General features: G+C 36.2%; 1 long non-coding RNA gene across 2 annotated transcripts in view; it reads right to left on the bottom strand.

Annotated features, from left to right (window-relative positions):
* Positions 1 to 19,958, bottom strand: part of LOC113603395 (uncharacterized) — a 284,281-nt gene that overhangs the window by 247,435 nt on the left and 16,888 nt on the right. For both annotated transcript variants that reach the window (XR_003424969.2, XR_003424968.2), the window contains exon 2: positions 16,320 to 16,455. This is a non-coding gene — a long non-coding RNA (uncharacterized LOC113603395). The remainder of the gene's footprint in view (positions 1 to 16,319; positions 16,456 to 19,958) is intronic.

Raw genomic sequence — 19,958 nt, 5'->3', positions numbered from 1 at the left:
GGAGGCAGGCGGACACAACCATAGACTCCATTTGCATGTGCCACCATTATGTCTCCAAAGGTCAGACAATATCCGTGGGAGGCTTAATTTCTAGACACTGACAGAGAGAAGCAGGGAAAAGGAAATAAAATCTAAAAGAGTGACTGTATCCAAAAAAATCAGAAATCCAAAAGACTGTTTAAACTGAAAGAGACTGAAATGCCATCAATTGGTAAATTTCAGATGTTTCCCCTAGATATTTACTAATTATATAGCTCTCCAAACCCCTATAGACACAAAAACTCATGTACCCTACTACACAGTGACATAGGGTTCGTAAGAAAGATTTGACTCATTTCAGAAAATAAAGAAAATTAAACATTCTCATATATCTAGGCAGTAATGTGTATATATTCTTGATGCCAACACAAATTCATGAGAATAAATTCACATATGTGCAGTGAAACAGTTAATCATTCACCAGGAAGAGCTTCCTAGAAGAAAAAGAGTCAGGTTCTCTTTTCATGGAGACACTGAGAGGCCCCTACATAAGTTCACATTTTTATTTCTGTCCTTTGCAGTGACTAACTTCTCAAACAGGACTATTAGCCTGTTTTAATGCTGTATTTTAATCTCCTTAATGTTGTTGAGTTTTCATAAATTTTCTCCATACTCTGTGTTGTTATTAATTTTCACTCTTGAAGAAGTAGATTAGCCATACGTTGCTGTACTCATTGAACACAATAATCTATTTTATGGGAAATGTGAAGTGTAGCAGCACAATCACTAAAAGAAAACTTATCTCCCCTTTCCACACAGTATCTTCTTCCCTGATGCTTTGCATTTATTTCCAAACCTCAGTGAAGGCTTCTCTTTATTTTAAGGCATTTTTGTGTTTTTCTGCTGAAATCAGAGGCTTTACACCCCTGTTCCATGTATATGGGCTTCACATTACTGGGTATCATACAGAATTATCACCAACAAAGGAATGTTACTCAGTATATAATGCAGCTACATGGATTTCTCCAATCAGGTACATTAGAACAAACTATCAAATCTCATTATCTAGAACAGATAAAGGCATATGAAAGACTACTACCAGAGAAAAGACTACAACCAATACCAGGTAGCTGGTATTTCATTTCTCAAAGTAGAAAATGAAGAGAAAAATTAGCTAGCCTCTCTCAACTTATCATTTAGTGTTCCAAGTGAGACGGAGAAAAAAATATTGGCAGAGCTGTTAAGAAAGTAAGGCTGTCCTATCCATGACAGCTGGAGAGAAGGACAAAGAATTACTGTGGCTAAATGAGGCCTAGATCAAGAACCCGGGAACTCAGCCAGGTGGGATGAAATAAATTCCTGAAATGGTAGCTCTTAATTTTACCACACACGTTGATTTCCAATTCCTCTAGATTCCCTCAGCTATCTCTAAATACTAAAGTTCAGAGAGAAACATGACAACGGTCATAATGGGCTAAAAAAAAAGAAAGAAAGAAAGAAAATCTCTCTCCCTTTATCTTCAACAGGGTGGGGAACTGGTTATAAAGGTTAGTTTGATTTGTAACAAGAGATCATGGTATTTTTACTACAAAGGGTTAAGTGCTAAGAAAGGCAAGAGGTTTCATGTGCCTTTGAGTCCAGACAGCACACACACAGTCAATCCTGGTCATGTTCCTTTCCTTACACTTGTTATTGAAAGGCTGTTAAGTCTCTGAAAAGCTCTATCAAATACCAAACAAAACCCTGAAAGATGGCAAAATTGAAAGGGGGACGTTGAAAGAAGCCAGTCAATGTCTGAAGCCCAAAGTCTCTGTCTGCACAGTTACCTCTTTTCATCATCTCCCAGAGCATAAGTTGTTAACTGCAGTGAAAGGTGTCAGAAAGACAGCCTACTTCTAAAGTTAGGCAAAATCTGGGATGTGGATGCATAAGAATTCTATCAGATTGCTTACTCTCACCCAAACCCCTTTAGGGGAGTCTTAAAAAAAACCATACATTTTAAGACCTAATACAAAATCATTCACAGAGATCTAAAGTAATGTCTAAAAGAGGTCTTCTCTGCAGGTGAAAAATTAAAATCCAATTTCAGGAAAAGCCTTCTCATTTTTTTTCTTCTTTCTTCTCCAATCTGTCATGGAAGGATTGCTCTGAAGGCTTTATGTTTCACTGCTGAACCTTTGCTTAAAGTAGACTTAATAAACACAATTCTTGTTTTTCCACTTTCAGGGAAAAGAAAAATAGGTAGGGATCATTTTAAATTGAGAAAGTGGTACAGTCATTATTGTTTGGTGTGGGAATGTATTATTTTTCATTAAGAATGCAGCCAAGACTTATTTTAGAATATGATGACTCTGGCCTATAGGATGCAATGAGAAACAAAATAACAAATGAATCTTTGTCAAAATGTTAATAGAATTTATTAACTTCACAGTATCCATGGGAGTTAAGCAATGGGATGAACCAAGAGTGACCTACAGAGAAAAAAGGCTTTCAAAACAATTTCATGAGGGACATAACTTCCAATATGCCTTATCACCAATTTTACTCTCAATTCAAGAGCACTATTCTACCTATATCTATAATGGAGGAGGGGGACATTAAAGTCTGAGAAAACTCTTAATGAAATACATAGCAATCTTTACTCTTTATCTTGGAAGGCTGTGTTATTACCCTCTAATTTCTCAGATCATAACAAGATCACCTTGTATCCTAAGAATCTTCAAAATTTTTCCATTTGCATACTAAATAGGAAGAAGAATGAATTTCATTCACGAATAATATTTTAATTTAATTTGCTGACATGAAAAAAAAAAGACAAAACCTTTATGCCATTCAAATCAGTAAAAGTTGAGGAAGAGATTGAGAGAAAGATGTCACATCTTAAAGTTTCTAACTTCTTAGAATGCTTCATAATTAATATCAGGTTTCTGTATATCAAAATTCAACATAAGTTTTTATTACAATGAATTTGTATTTGCTCAACAAAATATAATTGGAAGAGATTTCTGCTTCCATCCATGAAGGAGTGACAGGGAATAAATTTATCTTCCTGCATTAAACAATTAAAAAACACAGACAAAATGTATGAAACATCAGTTTTCATACATTAAACAACAGGCGAGATGGCCATTGATCCTCTCAATAAAGAAAACAAATATGGTGAGACCAACTGTATTAGTCATCTTGGGCTTCTGTAATACCATAGACTGAGTAGCTTAAACAAAAGAAATTTATTTCTCACATCTCTGGAGGCTGGAAGTTAAAGATCAGGGTGCCAGCATAATTAAGTTCTGGTTATGGCCATTTTGTGGCTTGCAGATAGCTACCTTCTTGCTGTGTTCTTACATAGCACAGACAGAGCAGGTGGGGGTAGGGGGAGAGAGAAAGAGAGTGAGGGAGACAGCATGTGAACAAGAGCATGAGAGTGCTCTGGTTTCTTCCTCTAATTACAAGGACACTAATCCCATCATGGGAGCCCCACCTTCTTTACCTCATCCAAACCTAATTACCTAATAAAGATCCTATCTCTGAATACTGTCACATTAGGGACTAGAGCTTCAACATATAATCTTGTGAGCAACACAAGATGGCATTAAGACTGCCCCAATTTTCTGAATGGCATTAATAAAGCCTGGCAAACTTTCCTACTTGAGGATACAGAGTTCAGAATTCAAAAGCAATACTTCAGCTAAAATTTACAGAGCTGCATAAAGAGAACTACAGAGATCTGCAAAGGGCACCTAATGAGTCTTCATCTGAGTAATAATCAGCGACTACATGTGAGAAAACTATACAACACTTTGGAAAGAATCATCCCAAGGATCAGATAGTATAGTTTTGGAGTTTACACAGGGCTAAGAATACCTTGTATTCCAATTTCATCACACATAGAGTATCTAGTAGGACCCTCAAAAGAGCATTACCCCAAGACAGGGCCAAATTAGACATAGAGGAACTGTCTACCACCTTAAAAGTAAGTCTCAAATGGATCAAATTCTTTCCAAGTAACTTCTGTATTCCATAACAAAGTTCCCAAAATACTTAAGAAAACATAAAAACTCCATCACCCTACAAAATCAAATACACAATGCCTGGCATCTAATCAAAAATTACCCGGCATGCAACAAAGCAGGAAACAGATAAATACATAAGGGAAAAAAATCAATCAATACAAGATTGGTTTAACATTTGAAAATCAGTGCCATTCACCACATTAACTGAATAATGAATATAAGTCATATGATCATTTCAAGAGATGTAGAGAAATCATTTGACAAAATTTTATGTCCATTCATAATAAACATTTTTAGCAAATTAGGAATTAAAGGGAAATCTCTCAACCTCATAAAAGCTATTTAGCAAAATTACCTACAGATATACCACACTTAGATTTGAAAATCTCAACCCCTCCCTTGCCCCCTGCCGCCCATTATAAGGAACAAATAAATGTATCTTCTCTCTCACAAATTCTGTAAGTGAATTTAGGAAGTTGTCATGATTCCAGATCTATATACAATAATCAAATGTATTTTTATATGCTATTGTGAACAATTAGAAAATGAAATTAAAATGCCATTTAAAATTAGCTAAAAACCATATTTATTTATTTATTTAAAAACATAATTATTTAAAGGAAAATTTAATAAAACATGTTAAAGACCTTTAGTTTAAAAACTACAACACATTGCTGAAAGAAATTAAAGAGCTTATGAATGGAGTGATAATATATTCATAGATTGGAAACATCAATATTATTATGACTTTTTTCTTTGTACACGGCTTCTCCTTTCTTCATGTATCTTCAGTCTATAAAGAATTTATCAAACTCAACCCCACTTGAGCATTATGTAATATTATACTTTTTGTATGTTTAAATATTTGATTTCTTAATGTACTGCTAAGAGTTTATACATTTATAATGTATGAAGGATATTGGCCTATAACATTTTCTTGTAGTGTTGTTTTGTTTGGGTGTCAGTGCTACCCTACTCTCATATAATAAGTTTATGTAAAACTTATACTATTTCTTCTTTATTTGTAGAGTCATGTAGACTTGAAAGTTTCTTTGTGGATTTTGAACTATAAATTCAATAAGTTTAATAAATTAGACTACTCATATTTTCTATCTTTTGTCAGTTTTAGTAATTTACAATTTCAAGAAATTTGTGTACTTCCTCCCTATGCATAAAGTTGTTCACGATATTCTTATATTATTCTTAATTATTTGTCCTTAGTGATGATCCCTTTATTATTCATAATATTTGCAATGCGTCATTTTGCTCTAATTTTCCTTTGACATCCGTTAGTATGATAGCTGGTTCTCCATCCCCTCATTTTCAATCTGCAGGTGTCTTTAGGTCTAAAATGAGTCTCTTGTATGCAGCATATAGATGGATCTTTTTTTTTTAATCCATTCTGATAACTGATGTCTTTTGACTGGTTCATTTACTCCAATTACATGCCAAGTGATTGTTGAAAGGTATGAATTTGGTGCCATTGTGTTACCTGTAGAGTTGGTGTTTCCGGTGATGTTCTCTGGTCCTTTGTAGACTTTGTTGCTTTGGTCTCTTCTTATTTTTCCTCCACTCAGAGTGAAATCATATGTTTGTCTTACTCTAACTTATTTCACTTAGTGTAATACACTCTAATTCCTTCCATGTTGCAAATGGCAAGATTTCATTCTTTTTGTTGACCAAGTAATAATATTCCATTGTATGTATATATGCCACATCTTTATCCATTCATCAGTTGATGGAAATTTGGGCTCTTCCCATAATTTGGCTATTGTTGATAGTGATGCTATAAATATTTGGGTGCATGTGCTCCTTCAAATCAGCATTTTTGTATCCTTTGGATACATACTTGGTAGTTCAATTGCTGGGTTGTCAGGCAGTTCTATTTTTAATTTTTTGAGGAACATCCATACTGTTTTCCACAGTGGCTTCACCAGTTTGCATTCCCTCCAACAGTGCAAAAGGGTTCCCCTTTGTCTGCATCCTCACCAAAATCTGTTGTTTCCTGAGTAGTTAATTTTAGCCATTCCAACACGTGTGGGATGGCATCTCATTGTGGTTTTGATTTGTATTTCTCTGATGATGAGTGATGTAAAGCATCTTTTCATGTGTCTATTAGCTATTTGGATGTCTTCTTTGGAAAAGTCTCTATTCATGTGTTCTTTCCATTTCTTCGCTGGATTATTTGTTTTGGGGGTGTTGAGTTTGATAAATTCTTTATAGATTTTGGATACTAACCCTTCATCAGATATGTCATTTTCAAATATTCTCCCATGTCATTGGTTGCCTTTTAGTTTTGTGCATTGTTCCTTTGCTCCAATTTTCTTTACCAGTATAGCCATAGGGTTATCAATTTTAATAATCTTTTCAAAGAACAAACTTGTGTTTTTATTGATTTCCTCAACTGATGGTTTTCTATTTCATCAATATTTACTCTTTTTTTTTTAAAAGCAGTCCACTTTTTAAATTTTTTTTAATGTTTATTTATTTTTGAGAGAGACACACACACAGAGCATGAGCGGGGGATGGGTCAGAGAGAGAGGGAGACACAGAATGTGAAGCAGGCTCCAGGCTCCGAGCTGTCAGCAACCCAGAGCCCGATGCGGGGCTCAAACTCACAAACTGCAAGATCATGACCTGAGCCGAAGTTGGACGCATAACCAACTGAGCCACCCAGGTGCCACCATCAATATTTACTCTTATCATTACTTAGCTCCTTATAATTTTTTGTTTAATGTGATTTTTAGTTTTTTTAAGGAGAAAGATTTTATCAATGGTTTTGATATTTTTTCCATCCTACTATAATCATTTAGAGCTATAAAACTCCTTAAGGAACTATGTGAGCACAACTCCAAAATTTTGATATGCTGTGTTTTAATTTCATTGCATTAAAAACATTTTCTAATTTTCCATGTGACTGTTTCTTTGACCCATGAGTTATTTAGAAGTATGTTTTTTTTATTTTTTATTTCCAAATATTTGGATATTTATCCAAATATTTTCCAGATACTTTATTTTATTAACTTTCAAGTTCATTCAGTTATGATTAGCTAACATACTCTGAAGTTTTAATATTTTTAAATTTATTTAAATTGGTTTTATGCTCAGAATATGATACTTCTTGGTGAATGTTCCACATGAGTTTGAATATAATGTATACTCTGCAGTTGTCAGGTATAATGTTCTATAAATACCAATTAGGTGAAAGGGTTTATAATACTGTTCGAATATTCCATATCCTTACTATACCACTTAGTGAAAGAATATTAAAATCTATATCCATAATTGTAGAACTGTTTATTTCTCCTTCCTTTCCATCAGTTTAGCTTTATGTAGTTGAAACACTGTTATTATATCCAGACACATTTTGGGATGTCATATCCTTTTTTAATTATTTTTATGTTTTTAGAGAGAGTGCAGGAGACAGAACGAGCAGGGGAGGGTCTCAGCACAGAGCCTGATACAAGACTCGATCCCATTACTCTGGGATCATAACCTGAGCAGAAATCAAGAGTTGAACACTCAACCAACTGAGCCACCCAGGCACGCCAAGAATATTATATATTAATTAATTAACCACTTTAACGTTATAAATATTCCTCTTGATTTCTTACAATAATTCTTATCCTAGAAGTATTTTATAATATTAACACAGACATACCAGGTTTCCTAGTATTGTCACAGTATAAGTTTTATCATTCTTTTAACCTACCTGTACCTTTATATTCAATGTGCACTTCTTGAGTATAGCATAGAGTTGGGTTTTGCTTTTCTATCTAGTGTGAGAAACTCTGCTCTTTAGTTGAAACTTTTTCTTGATATTTAAAATGGTGATTTATAGAACTGACTTTTAGTTTACTTATTTATTTTGAGTGAGGGGGAGGGAGGAAGGGAGGGAGGGAGGGAGAGAGAGACAGAGAGAAAGAGAGCATGAGAATTGGAGGGGCAGAGAGAGAGGGAGAGATAGAAAATCCCAAGCAGACTCCACATGGTCAGCACAGAGCCCAACGCAAGGCTTGAACTCATGAACTGTGAGATCATGATTTGAGCCAAAACCAAGAGTCAGATGCTTAACTGACTGGGCCACCAAGGCTCCCCTATAGAATTGATTTTAAGTCTAATATCCTGGGAATTTTTTTGTCCTCATTACTCCTGATTCCTTATTTCTCTCCTTTCTCTGGTTTTCTCTTTATTAATTAAGGAATATTTAGCAACCTACCTTGTCTTGGAATGTTTTATTAGTTCTAACATTGCTTTTTAGTGGTTTCTCCAGGGTTTAAAATCTATGTCTTTATTATATCACATTCCACCTTCAAATAACATTATACCACTTTATTTAACATTATACCACTTCTGTTATAACTTTACAAAGTGATTCACTTCTATCTTCAACTCTCCCATTCTTGTTATTCTTATAAGTTTTACTTTTGCATGCATTCTAGGCATGTATAAATACTTTTTTATCATTATTCTTTAAGTATCATTTAAATAAATTTTAAAATAAGAAAACATTTACCCACCTACTTACCACTTCCATTGCTCTTTCTGATATCATTTATCGTCTACCTGAAGAAGTTTAACATTTCATATAGTGCAGATCTATGGTGATAAATTCTTTTGACTTTCATTTTTCAAAAACTGGCCTTTAATATCTCTCATTAGCCATCATATTTTAAGTACATTTTCACTCTATACAGAATTCTACATTAAAATTTCTTCTTTTGGTACTTTAAGGTTGTCATTTCATTGTCTTCTGGCTTGCATTTTTTTATGATGAATAGATAAAATGATTCTTATTATTATTTCTCTATATGTGCTATTTTTGTCTGGTTGCTTTTAATGTTTTTCTTCACCAAATTTTTTCAGCAGTTTGACCCTAATGTGCTTGGATATGGTTTTACTTGAGTGCATCTTTCTTGCCTTTTTTGATATTCATAAATATGTGCTCTCTATATTTTTTAATTTTTTTAACCTTTATTTATTTTTGAGAGAGACAGTCTGTGTGTGAGCAGGGGAGGAGCAGAGAGAGGGGGAGACACAGAATCAGAAGCAGTCTCCAGGCTCTGAGCTGTCAGCACAGAGCCTGATACAGGGCTTGAACTCACAAACTGTGAGATCATAACCTGAGCCAAAGTCGGACACTCAACCGACTGAGCCACCCAGGCGCCCCTATATTTTTTAATCAAATTTAGAAGTTTTTCAGCCCTAATGTCTTCAAAGGTTTTTTTTTTCTTGCCCCCAAATCTCTTCTTCCACTCCCATTGTAACTCCAAATTACACATACAAAGGACCAATTATATATGGTCTGGTATAGTCTGACAAGTCATTGAAGTTCTATTATTTATTTGCAGCTTTTCTTCTTTTGACTTCAGTGTATATAGTTTGTTTTTCCCTTTTCTACTAATTTAATAATATTTTGTTCTGTAGTGAATAATCTGCTGTTAATTTTATCTAGTTTTTTTTTCAGATATTAGGTTTTCCATCTATATATCCCATTAGGATCCTTTTACGTCTTCCATTTCTTTATTATACTTATTTTCCTTCACTATAGGTATATATATTTCCCATATGTCCTTGAACATATTTATAATAAGTATTTTAAAGTCCTTATCTGACCATTCTTTCATATCTACAATTTAGGAAAAGATTTCTACTAAATGATTATTCTTTTAGTTATGGAACATATTTTTTCTGCTTCTCCACATGTCTCACATATTTTAGTTGTATTATGAATATAACGGATGCTACATTGTTATGCAAACTGGCGTTTGTTGTCTTCTTCAATATGATATTGGTTTTGTTCTGAATGCCTTCACACATTTACTTATAGCTTAATCCATTTAAATCCTGCTTTTGTGATAAGTCAGAGTGATTCCAGAATATCATTCACTCTAAGTTAGTCCTGCTTCTGGAGCATGGCAATCTAGGTTCTCTACTGGACATACAGGATGTTCAACAAGGTCTTTCTGCTCTGAATGGATGGAACATGAATGTCTCCCAGCGCCGTAAAAGTGTTGGTCAGCTCACCACTTCCCAGTAGTTGTTCTTTCTCCAGTAGTTGTTCCTTACTGAGCCATATGGAATCTCACTCTGTGCATGCACCGATTAGTATTTTGCCAAAGAATCAAGTGTACCTCTAGGCAGATTTCTGACCTTCCTTCCCTATATAATTCTTACCCCTCTGTTCCTCTTCCCCCCAACAAATTCCAATTTCCTCACGAGCTCCAAACTCTGAACTCTGAATGGTACACTCAGTAATAACACTAGGCTCCATTTGGGCTCTTCTTTCCAGCACTACAGTCTGGAGAATGGTTCCAGGAAAAAATTCACTGCCTTTTGGTAGAACAAATGTCTCACCCCTATGGCATGGCTACCATATTTTCTGTCATTTCAGATGAAATTTTCAAGACCAGCCTCACACAACTCATTGCCTTTTCTGTGCTGTTATAAAAGCTCTAGCCAAATGCTCTTTATCAAATTCTGTCTTGTAAGCACTTTATATTGTAGAAAAGGCCATTTTGTCTGTTTTGCATGTAGAGTTCTCAGTATACTCTTCAGACTGCAGTTGGTTTGGGGATAAGAAGATGAGATGGAGACAAGCCTTCCAGTAGGTAATTAATCACTTGTAATCAGCACTTACAGACATTCACAGAAGGTGAGAGAGTCAAGTGGAGAAAGAAGTGACTTCACCATCTTTTCAGGGTTATTACAAATCCTGCTAAGGTTACACTCATTAAAATTGCTATTAACTTTTCTTCCCCCATCAGGATAGTTAATTAATTCTTCCTCATATTTTAAGATGAAGGCAATTAAGGAGGGAAAAAAATAAGAGTTAACATGTCCACACATAGGGCAAACTGATTCCTTTAGGAAGTTGTTAGAAAAGCTTTAAAAAAAAAAGACATATGAAAATGGAACTGTGGTTATTCTGAGCACCAGTTTAAAAGGCAGAAGTCAGTAGGCAATGGATATTTTATACATCCACCTCACCAATTTGGCCTGAATTCCTCTACTGTTTTATTTTCCTGAACGGTGTTTTTCATTTTGACTTACAAGATGTAGGTTTTACAGGGGCATCTGGGTGCCTCAGTTGGTTGAGTGTCCAACTTCAGCTCAGGTCATGATCTCCCGGTTTGTGAGCTCGTGTGAGTTCGAGCCCCATGTCGGGCTCTGTGCTGGCAGCTCAGAGCCTGGAGCCTGCTTCAGATTCTGTCTCCTTCTCTCTCTGCCTCTCCCCACTTGTGCTCTCTCTGTCTCTCAAAAATAAATAAATGTAAAAAAGAAAGAATTTTTAAACAGATGCAGGTTTTACAAATCCTAAACTTTATAGAATTTAAGGTAGACTTTTTAAGAAAAAGAGTACAGAATTATAAATACAAAACTGCTAGGACTTTCCCAGGATCCAGTAAGGGGCCAGTGAAAGTGGTAAATCTGCTCCTGCTGAGGTTTTCTTTCTCAAACTGCATTTGTTTTAAATCTTCTTCAATGTCTGCAATGATATTTGTACTGCATTTTATCCTTCCCAGTTTTATATTATCCATGATTAGTTAATTCTTCATCCTCCCCATACTTTTCTATAACATTTATGTACCCCAGATGAATACCTAATCCTTGAGAGTTTTAAAATAGCTAATATTTTTAAAGCATTTACAACACACTGGATAATGTTCTAAGTTACTTATGTATAAATCTTCTAAGTTATTCATGTATATTAACTCATTTAACACTGCTAATACTTTATGAGGTAGATACAGTACTATGGTTTCCACATTTTATAGATAGGAAGCATAGGGAAGCACATAGCTCATTGAAATGGCAGAGCTGGCCCCCCAACCCAGAGCCAGGGTTCTTATACACTAAGCTCTTCTCTTTGATTTGTGGATATGGATTGTTGAAAGGACACACAAGATTTTGAGCAGTATACTCGGCCCCAGGGTATCAGGAATGTCTGAGTCCAACAACAACTAGTTAAAGGTTGATTGGTAGATTCTTCACACTAAGAGCCCATGAGATCAAGAATGAGACTCTAAAGGACAAACCTGAGTATTATATACCTTTCTCCATGTAGGTAATACCTCATCCTACTGCTATCATCAGAGATGAGTTGGTATAGTGATGGGAAGAGGCTGAACTAGCCTGGATAGTGAAAGATACTGCAATGAGAGACTGCTTTACATAAGCTATCATGTATATTTACTTTTTGAGACTCATTTTAAATGCCCCTTCATCTTCTTCCAGAAAATATATGATGTAAAAAATATTTCTTTAAATTAAGCAAGCTGAAGAGATCTCTGTCTTTTTGACATCATCCTGGTAACTCCAGTAAGGCCACACAACTGACGACTGTGAGAAAGTCTTCAGTATCAGTAAAGCAAACAGCTGCAGATAACCAGAGCCCCTCTTTCTTAATGTACTTAATATCAAGAAACTAGTTGCAATTATATGATGGGCACGATTTACAAAGTAAATACCCATATACAATCCTGAAGGTTCAGATGCAATCGGTCTGAGGTGAGACCCAAGCATTCGTCTTTTTTAAAGCTTCACTGTATTTTGCTGTCCAGCCAGAGTTGAGAAACGCCTTAGATAAGAGAAGGGAGTGCAACAGGTGTAGGAGGTCTGGGGTGAGGGGGCACAGAAAGGGAAATACCCCGTTTAGTGTGGGAAGTGAGATGCACATGACTCGTTGGTGGCAATAGAATCTATGCTGAGACTGGAAAGATGAGAAGGATTAAGGAGCTAAGAGGAAACACAGTAAAGAAAACAGCACATTTGAGAACCTCGCGGGGCCCAAATCAGACTATATGGCAGAAGCCAATTGTAACTGGAGTGTGGATCCAGGGCTGGGGCATGAGTGAGGCTGAAGGGGCTAAAGGAGGCCCTCAGTGGGGAAGCTCAAAAGAAGACAGAGCCACACTCAGGTGTCAGCCCACTTACAAATGAACTCAGCTGACTTTCAGTGATTCCAACCACATGAACGAGCAAGTTATACCAAGACTCCTACTGGCAAATTTGCCACTCAGGCTACTACAAATAGCCTGACACATTCCTCAGAAAAATGAGTTCTGCCCAACTAACTGGCTGTGCCTCATGGAACTAATGAAAGCTTGCCTGACTTTCTTCAGAGGATATCAGCAGCCATTCGTGGGAGACAACAATAACAACAACAAAAAAAACCAAGTCTCTCACTTAACACAAAAGTTGTTCAAGATAATTTCCATAAATTCATCCTATTTCTTCCTTTACTTGATTCAGACTCCTTATATCATAATCATGCCCATAAGGGAAGCCATATTGCAGGCAGGAATATTCATTTTTAAATTAAATTTTAATTATACAAATAATACATGAATATATTTTCCATATAATTAAAACACTGGACATACATTTTCTTTAACCTCTCTGCCTATCTTGATTCTTTTCTCAGATGTAAGCATTGTTACCAATGTGCTGTGTGTTTTTCCAGAATCTTTTTACAAGTATCCACAGAAAATATGCAGCATTTTGTGGGTTTTTCTTTTAAAAATGTATGTGAATAGCATTGTATCAGACTGCCTTTTCCACATAATTTTTTCTGGAGATTGAGTAATGCTTTGGGCAAAATAAATGCCAAATAAAATAGATAATAAATGAGTAAATGAACAATAATTTCAAAGACTGATGATTTCAGGCCCCTCTGTGAAGCCGACTTAAGTTTGAATCTTAGCTCTACTACTTACTAATACTTTGAGACTTTGGGCAAAATGCAAATTCTCGTAAGCCATTTCTTTACCTTTAAAATGGAGTTAATAGTATTTATCTCATAGGATTATTGTAGTAAAGCACGCAGAACAGTGTCTCCCATAGAACAAAAGAATGCTGATTTATTTCTGCTTCATCTTTCACTCGAAATTCTTGTTACATACAGCACTCCTTTCCTAATAAGACAGTTGGGTGGCGGCCTACAAGCAAACTCTTCCAAATGCCTCCTGAAAATGTCCACCTAGGCATCCAAATCAATGTGTACAAAATCATGATGTTCCATGTTAAACAGGGGTCTCTTCCTAAAGAACCTGTATCTACTAAGTCACATGGTCTCATCTTTGCACCTTGGTACTTCCTTCCATATCCTGGCCTCCTCCATCCATCTCTGCAGTTCAGATCCTCATTGGAGCTTTCCTGGATCAAAGTTCTAACCCTGTGATGACTCTCTCAGTCTCCAACATCTTATATACTGATCCCATTAGCCCTAACTACCTTTCGTGAGCCCTAACTACCAATAAATGTATCACTTAAGATAGGAGTCAGCATCTTGAGTCTAGCAAGCAAGGCAGGGTTTTTCACCAACTTGCCCCACATGGTGTTTCCAAATTTGTTTCTCATTAACCATACACCAATAGCTCCAACAAAATCAACTTCTTTCTGCTGTGCTTTCCAGTCTGTGTCTTTGCACATACTGCTCCCACTGTCTCAAATACTCTTCCTCATACCCTCCGCTCTGCATATTTAATTCTACTGAGACAAATACAATAGATATAGTGAATTTAAAAACAGAGTTTAAGGGCACCTGGGTGGCTCAGTTGGTTGAGCGTTTAACTCTTGGTTTCAGCTCCAGTCATGATCTCATGGTTCATGAGTTCAAGCCCCGTGTCAAATTCTGTGCTGGCAGTGCTGAACCTGCCTTGTGATTCTCTCTCCTTCTTTTTCTACCCATTTCATGGCTTGTGCTGTCTCTGTCTCTATCAAAACTTAAAAAAAAAAAAACAGAGTCAAACATACCTCAGTTTAAATCCTCAAATCCTCAGTTCCATCCCCAGTTAGGTATACGGCATACCTTTGTGATGTCTCTCTTCTTCACTTATTAAATAATTGAAGCTACTTCACAGAATTTGAAGAACAAACTAAGATAATGTATATAAACAATTAAGCAAACAATGCCTGCTAGGCAATCATCAATTGCCACTATCAATACTATCTGAGGTCTATTTCAAACGTCATTGCTTCTGTAAGTTCCTCCTTGATCCTGCAAGATACAAGTTATTTCTGAAAAGCAACAGTATTTCATTTGCACCTCTCTAAAGATATTTATAACCTTATACTTTACTGTATACTTTACACTACCCTTGATCAAAATTTTTTAAACCCAAAACTGCAATAAGTTTTCCAAAGAATAGTCATGCCTTTGATAACAGTATAAGGAAATCTCAAAAGTAGTTTGGGTATAGAAAATACATGGTTCTCAAATATTTTGATCTGTCATAGGAATATGATACAGACTATTTGCAATCAGAACTATATTTTTAAAAGATCACAACATGAGGCTACTAGGAGGGGAGGGAGGTGGGGAAAATGGGTGATGAACATTGAGGAGGGCATTTGTTGGAATGATCACTGGGTGGGTTTTTTTACACTTTTATTCATATTTATTTATTTATTTTGAGAGAGTCAGAGCATGAGCAGGGGAGGGGCAGACAGACAGGGAGAGAGAATCCCAAGCAGACTCTGTGCTGTTCGTGCAGAGCCCGATGTGGGGCTTGAACCCACAAACCGCGAGATCATGACCTGAGCTGAAATCAAGAGTCAGACGTTCAAATGACTGAGCCACCCAGGCACCCAGAGCACTGGGTGTTTTATGTAAGTGATGAATCACAGGAATCTACTCCCAAAGCCAATAGCACACCATATACCCTGTATGTTAGCAAACTTGACAATAAATTATATTAAAAAATAAAAAATAAATTTTAAAAATTAAAATAAAGAAAATAAAAAGAACATGAGGCCACTGCACACATATGAACTCCAACCTCCTTAGGGATAGGAACTGGCTTCCTCTTTGAGCTCATCTATGACACTCAACACAACATTCACAAAATTTATATGAATGAAGCCCTGTTTGTAGTAAAAGAATAGATTAAATAATAATACTCTAGTACAGCATCTTAAATGATATATTCTTTCCAATGCTAATTTTGTCTCAAGTCCTCTATTTAATCAATCAGAAAATAACATTACATTAGATAATGTGCACAAGTTAGCCAGATGGAAACGTTTATCTGTGGGTTGGAGGAGAAATTAATTTTCACAAAGCTTCTCTGGTCACTTATAAATGTTAACTTTGGTGGTCCCAATGACTCTTTATGTTAATGATGATTTCAAATATACCTTCCAAACCCATAACTACGTGGAGTATTTTAAAGGAATGATTTGGTAAAACCTTATATCTTAAAGTCTTCTAAAATAATCATACTTTACTTATTTGACTGAGTTACATTTAACATTAGTAAAAGGGGGTTTGTTTCATTTTTTAAGAAAATTAGTCAGAGGCCATAAAAGAATTTTAAATGGTACCTTAACTCTCTTTACTCTTTGTACTTCCTTTTCATGAGCACTGACTGGAAAAAAAATGCTCAGATTCTGTTGCAGATCGATATGTCTTGTAACATATCACTTCATGGAACCTGGAACCATAGAGCAAGCATGTCTTCTGGAACAGAAGAAAAGAAAAAGCACCAATAAACATTTGTGATAGTGGAAACTTTCCTGAACAATTTGTGCCATGAGCTTATCAGAAAATAAAAATCATTACCAATCAATATAAATAATATATTATACATAATATATAATTTATATATATATGCATATGTAATCTGTGTGTGTGTCTGATTTCTGTATGCTCCCCTACCCTGCTGTCTAATATGATCTGCATTTTTATTACATAGTTCATATTATAAAACTCAATATGAAATTATGTAAGCAAAGCCTATAAGCTACTGTATGTTTTCCTGAATAAATGCTTTAAAAACTAAATCCTGAGAAAAAGGGTAATCACCTTTTAAAAAGTGAGAACTGTACCATTATTTTGTCTAGTCCGTGGGAAGGAAGCTGGGTGGAAACAGCAAGTCATTTACAAAAAACCACCACCACCACAACAAAATGCCACCATGTTATGAAGTGTAGTGCACAAGAAATTATACAATTGTTCCACTCCATTTCTGACCCACAGAACAGTGAATACAGAAGACAAAAAGTTAGGAATGCTCTTGTGATTCAAGTGTTAAGACAACAATACTTTTGGCAAAGTCTCTTCACTATAGGACAGTTAGAAATGGCAAAAGAAAAGTCAGAGTGTACATTAATCCCGGGAACCGCAGAGCTGAGTCATAGATAAGCCCAATAACTAGATACCTACACTGTAGCAAAAGAGAGAATTGCAGTTCAATATTTAGAGCAGAAAGTGTATATATTAAGTGTTCGTAAAATGAAAGATTAGTGTGAAAGGTGCCAAATTGTACTGAAGGTTTATACTTCCATGAATACTTCTGTAAATTGTGTATAAATGTTTCATACATTAGAGATTAGTTCATTGTTATGCTTCTTAAAGATAATTCATTTTCATACAAAAAGCATCGTTTTTGAGCTAAAATGAACTAGAAAATTACCTAACCTAACACACTCATTTTACAAATAAAAAAAGAAAAAAAAACCCACAGATTTCCTGAATATTTAAATGTCTTCTCCAAGGTCACTCTGTTGGAGAAAGAGTTAGAACCAGTGCTTGCTCCTTACATTTAGGTAGCATACTATTTAGGATTGAATGGTTTTGAGTATAAGCTTAAATTCCAATCATTAGATATGTGATTCTGAGTTAGCTTTGTTTCCCCATATGAGGGTGATAATTATATTTACCTCATATGATTATAGTAATCTTCATAAAAGTAATATATATGTTCCACAAGATATTTAAAATGTTTGATATATAATAAATGTCCAATAAGTATTACCATATTAGTAATTATTATTGTTATAAAATCTAAAACTCCATCAAACCTAAATGGGATATCTACCATTCAGATCAGCATTTCTCAACCCAGCTTCATATAAGAATATCCTCGAAACTTCCTTAGAAAGACAGGCGTTACCCCATATATAATTTATGAGAAATTCTATGTAAGCTTTCAGGGATTATACTTTTTAATAAATTCTCTCAAAGAATTTTGATGTAGTATAGTTAGTATTGGCTCACAGATCACCATTTGGGAACCAATGGTAAGATTACAAAGATATGACCCATGAACATATTTCTTTCCAAAGAGATATCCAAATGGATATCCAAATGGAAAGCCTAGTGGGTCTAGAAAGAAATAAGAATAAAAAATAGCCCCATAAACCAAAAATAAATAGTAAATATCAGAGCTATCATTAAAACAGTATACGGAAATATCCAGAAATTCTGAATGTTCAATTTCATGTCTACAAACATCACCATGATTTTTGACTCTGTAGTTAGCCTCCTTAATCCTGTCAACATCAAGGAGACACTCATTCCAGGGTGTTGGGACCCAAGGACTTCACAATGACCATTATTTGGTTCTTATCTTCATCAAAGAAGACACTCTTCCCAGGCACCAAGAAGACATTCTAAAGCAGAATATAGGGATCCTGGCTTCCACAGTTCTCAGGCAGCAAAAATCCCTAAATTTGGCAATTAACAGTTTAAAAAACACAGAAGCAATACAAACAACATTTGTAAGTTCTAGTTGAAATAGAACACCTGTTCATGAAAAACTGAATCTGGAAGACATATTGATAAGAGACACATAGATCTCTGTTATTAACCTAAAGATGAATAATAATAGAACTCTGGACAAGGATGAAGCTCAAAAGTGGAGAAGGCATGGCTGGAGGAGCAAGAACAGATATTACCAGAAAGGTTGCCTCACCACCTACAGTAACCGGATTAGGAGGTGTTGGCAGTCAACCATGGGTTTGTATAAAAGGTACATTAGAGTTATTAACTTTTAGCAAAGTTTACATATCTCATTCTAAGAATGAGACCATGCTTCCCAATGTGTTTTGGTGTTTACTAAATTGCTAAAATCTCCATTAAAAGAACTACAGCAGGTATTGTCAGGCCACGTACCTGAACTAGGTAAATCCAAGAGCTATTCCCAGTCACTAGACTGATTTGATAAATGGGCTGATGAAGAAAGAAGCACCCTGGTGCCCAAACAGGACTCTTCCTAACTTCATAAACAGGTCCTGGAGGGGGCCAAGATGGCGGAACAGCATGGAAGGTTTTTTTGTGTCTCTCATCTATGAAATACAGCCAGATCAACACTAAGCCATCCTGCACACCTAGAAAACTGCTATGAGAATTAACACAACAATATGCACAACTTGAACCAAAGAACTCAGCAGGTATGCGGTGCAGAGGGATGAACTGGGGGAGAAAGCCATGGAGGGCAGCGACCTGCTTTTGCTTGCAGAGAGAGGACAGAGTATGGAAAACATTCCCCTCCCCCAACACCCAAATGCAGCTGAAAAGAATGAGTATTCAAGGGAGTGAACAAAATAATGGAGAAAAGAGAAAGGAGAGGGCTTAAATTCCATTAAGACTCTATAAACAGGGCGAGTGCAGAGTCTGAAACTCCGCAGCTTGATACCTGGTGGTGCTCTGGTGGGAAGGGCAATCCCAAGGAGCAGAGAGCAAGGTCCTTGGGGTCCACAGACCACAGGGAGAAAGGCGGTTCCTCTGCTGGGAGGACATTTGGTAGAGGCTGTGCAGCCTCCCCACAAGCAAAGGTCCCAGCGAACTCCAGAGAACAACCACATTCACTGGTGCTAGAACAAGGACATTAAGGGAGAAGCCTGGGGCCAGATGTGTGTGATTTGCCATAATCCCTGTAACGCTAGTGCTACACGATCACATGAACTTTTTCTGGGGCGGGCTGGCACCCAGCCACCGTCTCTGGGTATCAGCAGCAGTATATCTCCTAAACATTCCTGAGGGCAGGCCATCAACCAGCCATTGCTCAGTGACACCCTCCCCCAGAAGGTCTGAGCTGGCCAAACCCGCAGTACCTCAGAAGTGAGGGGTTGGGAAACAGCCTCATCTGAGATAAAACTCAGGAGGGAGGTGCCACCCAGCAACCTGAGGTTGTAAAAGCAGGGAGTGGACAGAAGCTGGAGATAAAGGAGTGCATGGCT

The sequence above is a fragment of the Acinonyx jubatus genome, chromosome D1 (assembly GCF_027475565.1).
Source record: "Acinonyx jubatus isolate Ajub_Pintada_27869175 chromosome D1, VMU_Ajub_asm_v1.0, whole genome shotgun sequence".
NCBI classification, from domain to species: domain Eukaryota; kingdom Metazoa; phylum Chordata; class Mammalia; order Carnivora; family Felidae; genus Acinonyx; species Acinonyx jubatus.
The sequence above is the reverse complement of the archived record's forward strand: the minus strand, read 5'-3'. Positions and strand labels throughout refer to the sequence as shown.